The 5870-nt window shown below is 43.9% G+C and overlaps 1 long non-coding RNA gene across 1 annotated transcript; it reads left to right on the plus strand.

Annotated features, from left to right (window-relative positions):
- On the plus strand, nt 1-4541 carry LOC147340200 (uncharacterized). The gene is made up of 2 exons (XR_015158662.1): nt 1-2549; nt 4270-4541. It is a non-coding gene; the product is annotated as an uncharacterized LOC147340200 (long non-coding RNA).
- The last annotated feature ends 1329 nt before the right edge of the window (nt 4542-5870 follow it).

Below are 5870 nucleotides of genomic sequence, written 5' to 3' on the forward strand. Positions count from 1 at the left end.
AGAAGGCAATGGCACCCCACTCCAGTACTCTTGCCTGGAACATCCCATGGACGGAGGAGCCTGGTAGGCTGCAGTCCATGGGGTCGCTGAGGGTTGGACACGACTGAGCGACTTCACTTTCACTTTTCACTTTCATGCATTGGAGAAGGAAATGGCAACCCACTCCAGTGTTCTTGGCTGGAGAATCCCAGGGACGGGGGAGCCTGGTGGGCTGCCGTCTATGGGGTCGCAGAGTCGGACATGACTGAAGTGACTTAGCAGCTTAGCAGCATCTATTTCTGCCTTTTTCAAAAACCTAGCACTCTCATCTTTTTTTTTTTTTGCTTTTTAATATTTATTTATTTGGCTGCACGGGGTTTTAGTCACAGCATATATGATCTAGTTCCCTGACCAGGGATTGAACCCAGGCCCCCTGCGTTGGGAGCAAGGAGTCTTAACCACTGGACCACCAGGGGATCCCCTCTCTCATCTATTAATGCATTATCCATAATGCCCTCTCTCCCGGATTCTCTATTTTTTAATTAATTATTTTCGGCTGTGCTGGGTCTCCGTTGCTGTGCAGGCTTTTCTGTAGTTGCAGTGAGGTGGGACTACTCTCTAGTTGCAGGCTTCTCATTGTGGTGGCTGCTCTTGTTGCAGAGCATGGGCTCTAGAGTGCACCGGCTCAGTAGCTGTGGCTCTCAGGCTCAGTGCACAGTTCAGTAGCTGTGGCCCACGGCCTTAGTTGCTCCACAGCATGTGGGATCTTCCTGGATGAGGGATCGAACCTGTGTCTCCTGCATTGGCAGGCAGATTCTTTAACATTATTCCAGCATCACAGTTGATGGGGAAACACCAGAAGAATTCACAATTATTTAATGTTGTACTGGAGATACTAATTGAAGCATATATTTTCCACATTTTTTCCTATTTTTTCCCTACTCCAACATATTATCAATTCCTCTTATGTTTTCTTCTTTTTTAAAAAACTATTTTATTTAGCTGCATTGGGTTTTAGTTGCAGCAGGCTGGCTCTTTGTTTTGACACTGGCTTCTGTAGCTGCAGCTCTGGGGCTTAGTTGCCCTGGGGCATGTGGGATCTTAGTTCCCCATTCAGGGATTGAACCCACGTCCGCTGCATTGGAAGGCAGGTTCTTAACCACTGGACCACCATGGAAGTCCCTGCTTTCTTCTTTTATAATAGTTACACGTCTATTTTTATGGCTATGTCTTATGGTTATATTTTATATATTAATTTTTTAATCCATTTGGAGTTCATCTTGTTGTATGATAATGGTGTGTACATGCAACATTTTTTACTTTTTGACCCAGTTACCATCTACTGAAATATCTGTCTTTTCTACGCTGTATTAGTTAGGGTAGGGTTAAAATGTCGTAACAAAGAGGCTCTGAAATGCAATGACTTAAACAAGGTAGTAATGATTTCTCTTACCTACCAGTTCAGAATTCATGTTCATAGGTCAGTAGGTGACTCTGTTGCCCTCAGTCATTCGGATTGAAGTTCCTTCCGTTTTATTCCTCTACCTTTAGGGCAGTAGTTGTCAAAACATGGTCCCTACTCCAGCAGCATCAACATCACCTAGGAACTTGTTAGAAATACAAATTCTTGGGGCCCACCCCAGATCTGCTGACTCAGAAACAATGGAGATGGGGTCCAGTGAGCTGTGTTTTAACAAGCCCTCCAGGGGATTCTGATGCCCTTACGTGTGAGAACCCCTCATCTAGGGCATTGTCCTCATCTGTGTGGTTCAAATAAAGCTGCATTATAGATAAGCTGAAAAAAGACAAAAGAACCCAGAGGAGGCACACTAACCAATATGTTCATGTGTCAGTACAGAAGTGGCACACATCACTTTACTCATGCCATTTTGGCAAAATCTTCATCACATGGCCACATCTAACCACAAGGAAGATTGGGAATTGTAATTTAGCTGGGCACATTCTACTAGTAGAAAAGAAGGTGTGAATGTATTTGGGAGGGTACCTAACAGTCTCCAACAGAGTTAACAATTATCAGATACAAAACTCCCATTATACCAATGGACTTCTGAAATTTTTCTATTGTGTTAACCCTGGTCTTTTATGTCATGTGCTAGACCCACATAGTTTTAATTGCTGAGGCTTTGTGATATGGTTTAATATCTTTAATATCTACTACTGCCTTCAATGTTCTTTTAGAGTTTAATTTTTCTCTTCTTGCTTATTTTTATTTTCTATAGTTTAATTTTTATTGGAGTATAGATGCTTCTTGCTTATTTTTTTTAATGACAGTTTAGGTCTAAATATTTGTTAGGCTTTTTTGAAATGAAGATCTTATACATTTCATGTGATGTTTATTTTTAGGTATTTTATGTTATTATTTGTTGCTGTTATAAATGGAGGAAGGAATTCTTTGGAAGGAATGATGCTAAAGCTGAAACTCCAGTACTTTGGCCACCTCATGCGAAGAGTTGACTCATTGGAAAAGACTCTGATGCTGGGAGGGATTGGGGGCAAGAGAAGGGGACGACAGGATGAGATGGCTGGATGGCATCACTGACTCGATGGATGTGAGTCTCAGTGAACTCTGGGAGTTGGTGATGGACAGGGAGGCCTGGCATGCTGCGATTCATGGGGTCGCAAAGAGTTGGACACGACTGAGCGACTGATCTGATCTGATCTGATAAATGGAGTATCTTCTTCCGCTATATTTCCTAGCTGCTAAAATCTTGGTCCAAGATAACTTCCTTTCTCACCAGAACTATTCTAACAGCCTCCTTAACTGGTCTCCCTGCCTCCTTTATGGTTTCTAATACTCTACCTGATTAGGTTCCTCCCAACTTCCCATCCACTCTGCTCCTATTAATATCATACCAACATTCCAACCCCTAACCATGCCAACATCATCCTTTCGGCTAGATCCTCCTTTCTTCTCATGGCTGTCTCCTCCTCATTCAGGTCTTAACTCAAATGCTGCCTCTTCAGAGAGGCCTACCCTGACATTGCTACTGCTGCTGCTAAGTCGCTTCAGTCGTGTCCGACTCTGTGCGATCCCATAGACGGCAGCCCACCAGGCTCCCCCGTCCCTGGGATTCTCCAGCCAAGAACACTGGAGTGGGTTGCCATTTCCTTCTCCAATGCATGAAAGTGAAAAGTGAAAGTGAAGTCGCTCAGTCGTGTCCGACCCTCAGCGACCCCATGGACTGCAGCCTACCAGGCTCCTCCGTCCATGGGATTTTCCAGGCAAGAGTACTGGAGTGGGGTGCCATTGCCTTCTCTGCTGACATTGCTAGCTAACTAATTAAAGTTCCATGCAAGCCCTAAAGGAGAGATGTGCAATCTCGGACAGGACCCTGGGCCAGTCTCTTGCCTAGGAAAGGTGCGGCGGGAGCCGCTGAGGCTGATGACTCTTCTTTGGCTGCACTTCGAGCTAGTGGGGGACAGGTCACAGAGGGCTGTGCTTCCACTGTCTCCTGGTCACTGGATGCAGTACATGCTCTCCAGATGCTTCCTGGTTACCTTGACACTCGTATATTGAGGGCCATCCTCCCCTACTGCCTTCCCTCCATGCAAGATCTATAGCATGAAACCACTTTTACTTTCTAAAACTAAGATGTTGTCTCTTTACATGTGAGAGAAGACCACCCCACTAACTGTGACCTTCAGCAAGTACCTTAACCTCTGAATCACAGCTTCTTTAGCGTGAAGTAGGAATAACAGTACCTGCCCTTTACACTTTTTTGTGATAATTAAGGGGACAGTGTATGTAAAGTGTCATATTATGATTCCACGATATCAGTGGATATCTAATAGTAAACAGTCACAACTGTCACAAAAAAATAAAACCCCACCCCCAAAACCCCCATCCTTCTACTCTCCCAGGGTAGAAAGCTCAGAATCACCCAGACAACTTATTTCACCACCTCTCTCCACCAGCTGGTCACCCAAAGCTGCCTCATCTTTTCTGAACACTGCTCACGTTTGTGGTCCCTTCCCTTCCTTGCTGCCTTCAGCTCAGACCACAGAAACAGCTGTCTTTCTGCCTCCATCCTCTCCCCATCGCTGACACATTCCTCTCCGCTCTCCTCACTAACAGAACTCCAATTTGGCTCAGGATGGATGTACTTCTCTAAGAATATTTGGCTCCTCAGCCTCCCTTGCAGCTTGAATCACCTTATCCCCCAGTTCTGGTCAATGAGATGTAGGTAGAAAGTCCCTGAGCTGAGAACCCCTTCCCCAACAAAACCTCATGAGAAGACTTTTGGCTCTACTATTTTTTTCCTCTCCTAGAACTTGGAGCATAACACCCAGAGAGGCAGGAACTCTTCTGCAACCACGAGGACAAAAATATATGCTGACAATGGTGGAGTGGAAGATGAGCCGGCCTGTATTCTAGATGACCCGGTGAGGCCAGTGCCCCAGCCTGAGCTGTCTTTCTCTGGACCTCTTTTTACATAAGAAACATAAATCCCTGTGTATCTCATTCTCCATCCTTTGGGCTGCTATGTTTGTAAGTCTTTGGCAGGTTTAATTTTTTTTTAATAAAAAATTGAGACATAAAAGAACTTGTATGCTAGTGGAAAAGGGCACATCCAATGATCTCTCATGACACAAATATTTTCCATCATATGAGATATTATTTACATGACCCTTCTGCAAATATTATAAAGTTCCTTGTTTTAAAACTCTAGCTGTATATTTTTTAAAAAGACAATACACATATACACACTCCTCCCAGGGATATGGAGAGCAATGATACTGTGTCATCATAGTTCCACTAGGACAGAGGTGAGCCTGCTACATGGAAAAACCAATAGCAAGTCATCCACAGCCAATGACTTTGTGATAATGACCATCACTTTTGTTTTAAGGGCTTCCCTGGTGGCTCAGATGATAAAGATAAAATTCTCTCTTTGAGTCATTGAACTTGCTAATTCTTGTAAGCACCCTGATATTAGGAATTGCAGTAGTTTTTTTTTTTTTTTTTTAAGTGTGACAATGGTAATGCAGTTATTTTTGAGAGGGGCTCCTTACCTTTTAGAGATACATTTTTAATAATGAAATGATGTCTGGGATTTGTTTCAAAATATTCGAAGGGGAAAGTGGGTCAGGGTATAGATTAAGCAATATTGGCCATGAGGTGATAGTTGTTGAAGTTGGGTGATGGGTAAGACTTAAAAAAAAAAAGTCCCTGGGCTTCCCTAGTGGTCCAGTGGTTAAGAATTCGCCTGCCAACGCAGTGGTCACACATTCAATCCCTGGTCTGGGAAAATCCCATATGCTGAGGGGTAACTAAACCCATTGGGCTTCCCTTGTGGCTTACCTGGTAAAGAATCTGCCTGCAGTGCGGGAGACCTAGGTTCGATCTCTAGTTTGGGAAGGTCACCTGGAGAAGGAAACAGCTACCCACTCCAGTATTCTGGTCTGGAGAATTCCATAGTCCATGGGGTCACAAAGAGTCGGACACTACTGAGCAACTTTCACTTTCAACTAAGCCTGTGAGCCACAACTCCAGTGGGTCCCTGTTGCCCTCATGAAAACCCAGATTCCTAATGTGTTGACATCGCATGGCTCTTGCTTCATCTTTCCTATCTCTTTTTAAAGTTTTTTTCATCATCCCCTCCACTCCAGTCACACTGAACCACCTTTCTTTTTCTGATCCTGTCGGGTCTTTGTCTCACTTCCTGCCTTTTGTACATGCTGTTCTGTGAGAAACACTTCTTCTTCCCCTTCCTCTGGCTAATTTACATCCTCCAAATCTCTTTAGTGATTGGATCCATCTGGGGTCTGAAAAAAAAACAAACCCAGAAGCACACTTGGCAACATGAAAACAATTTACATACAGTAAGATTGACTTCTTTAGGGGTGTACAGCTCTGAGTTCTAACGTGT

Source organism: Bos grunniens, chromosome X, assembly GCF_055505025.1.
Source record: "Bos grunniens cultivar Pamir isolate PY7600 chromosome X, Bosgru_T2T1.0, whole genome shotgun sequence".
Classification (NCBI taxonomy): Eukaryota; Metazoa; Chordata; class Mammalia; order Artiodactyla; family Bovidae; genus Bos; species Bos grunniens.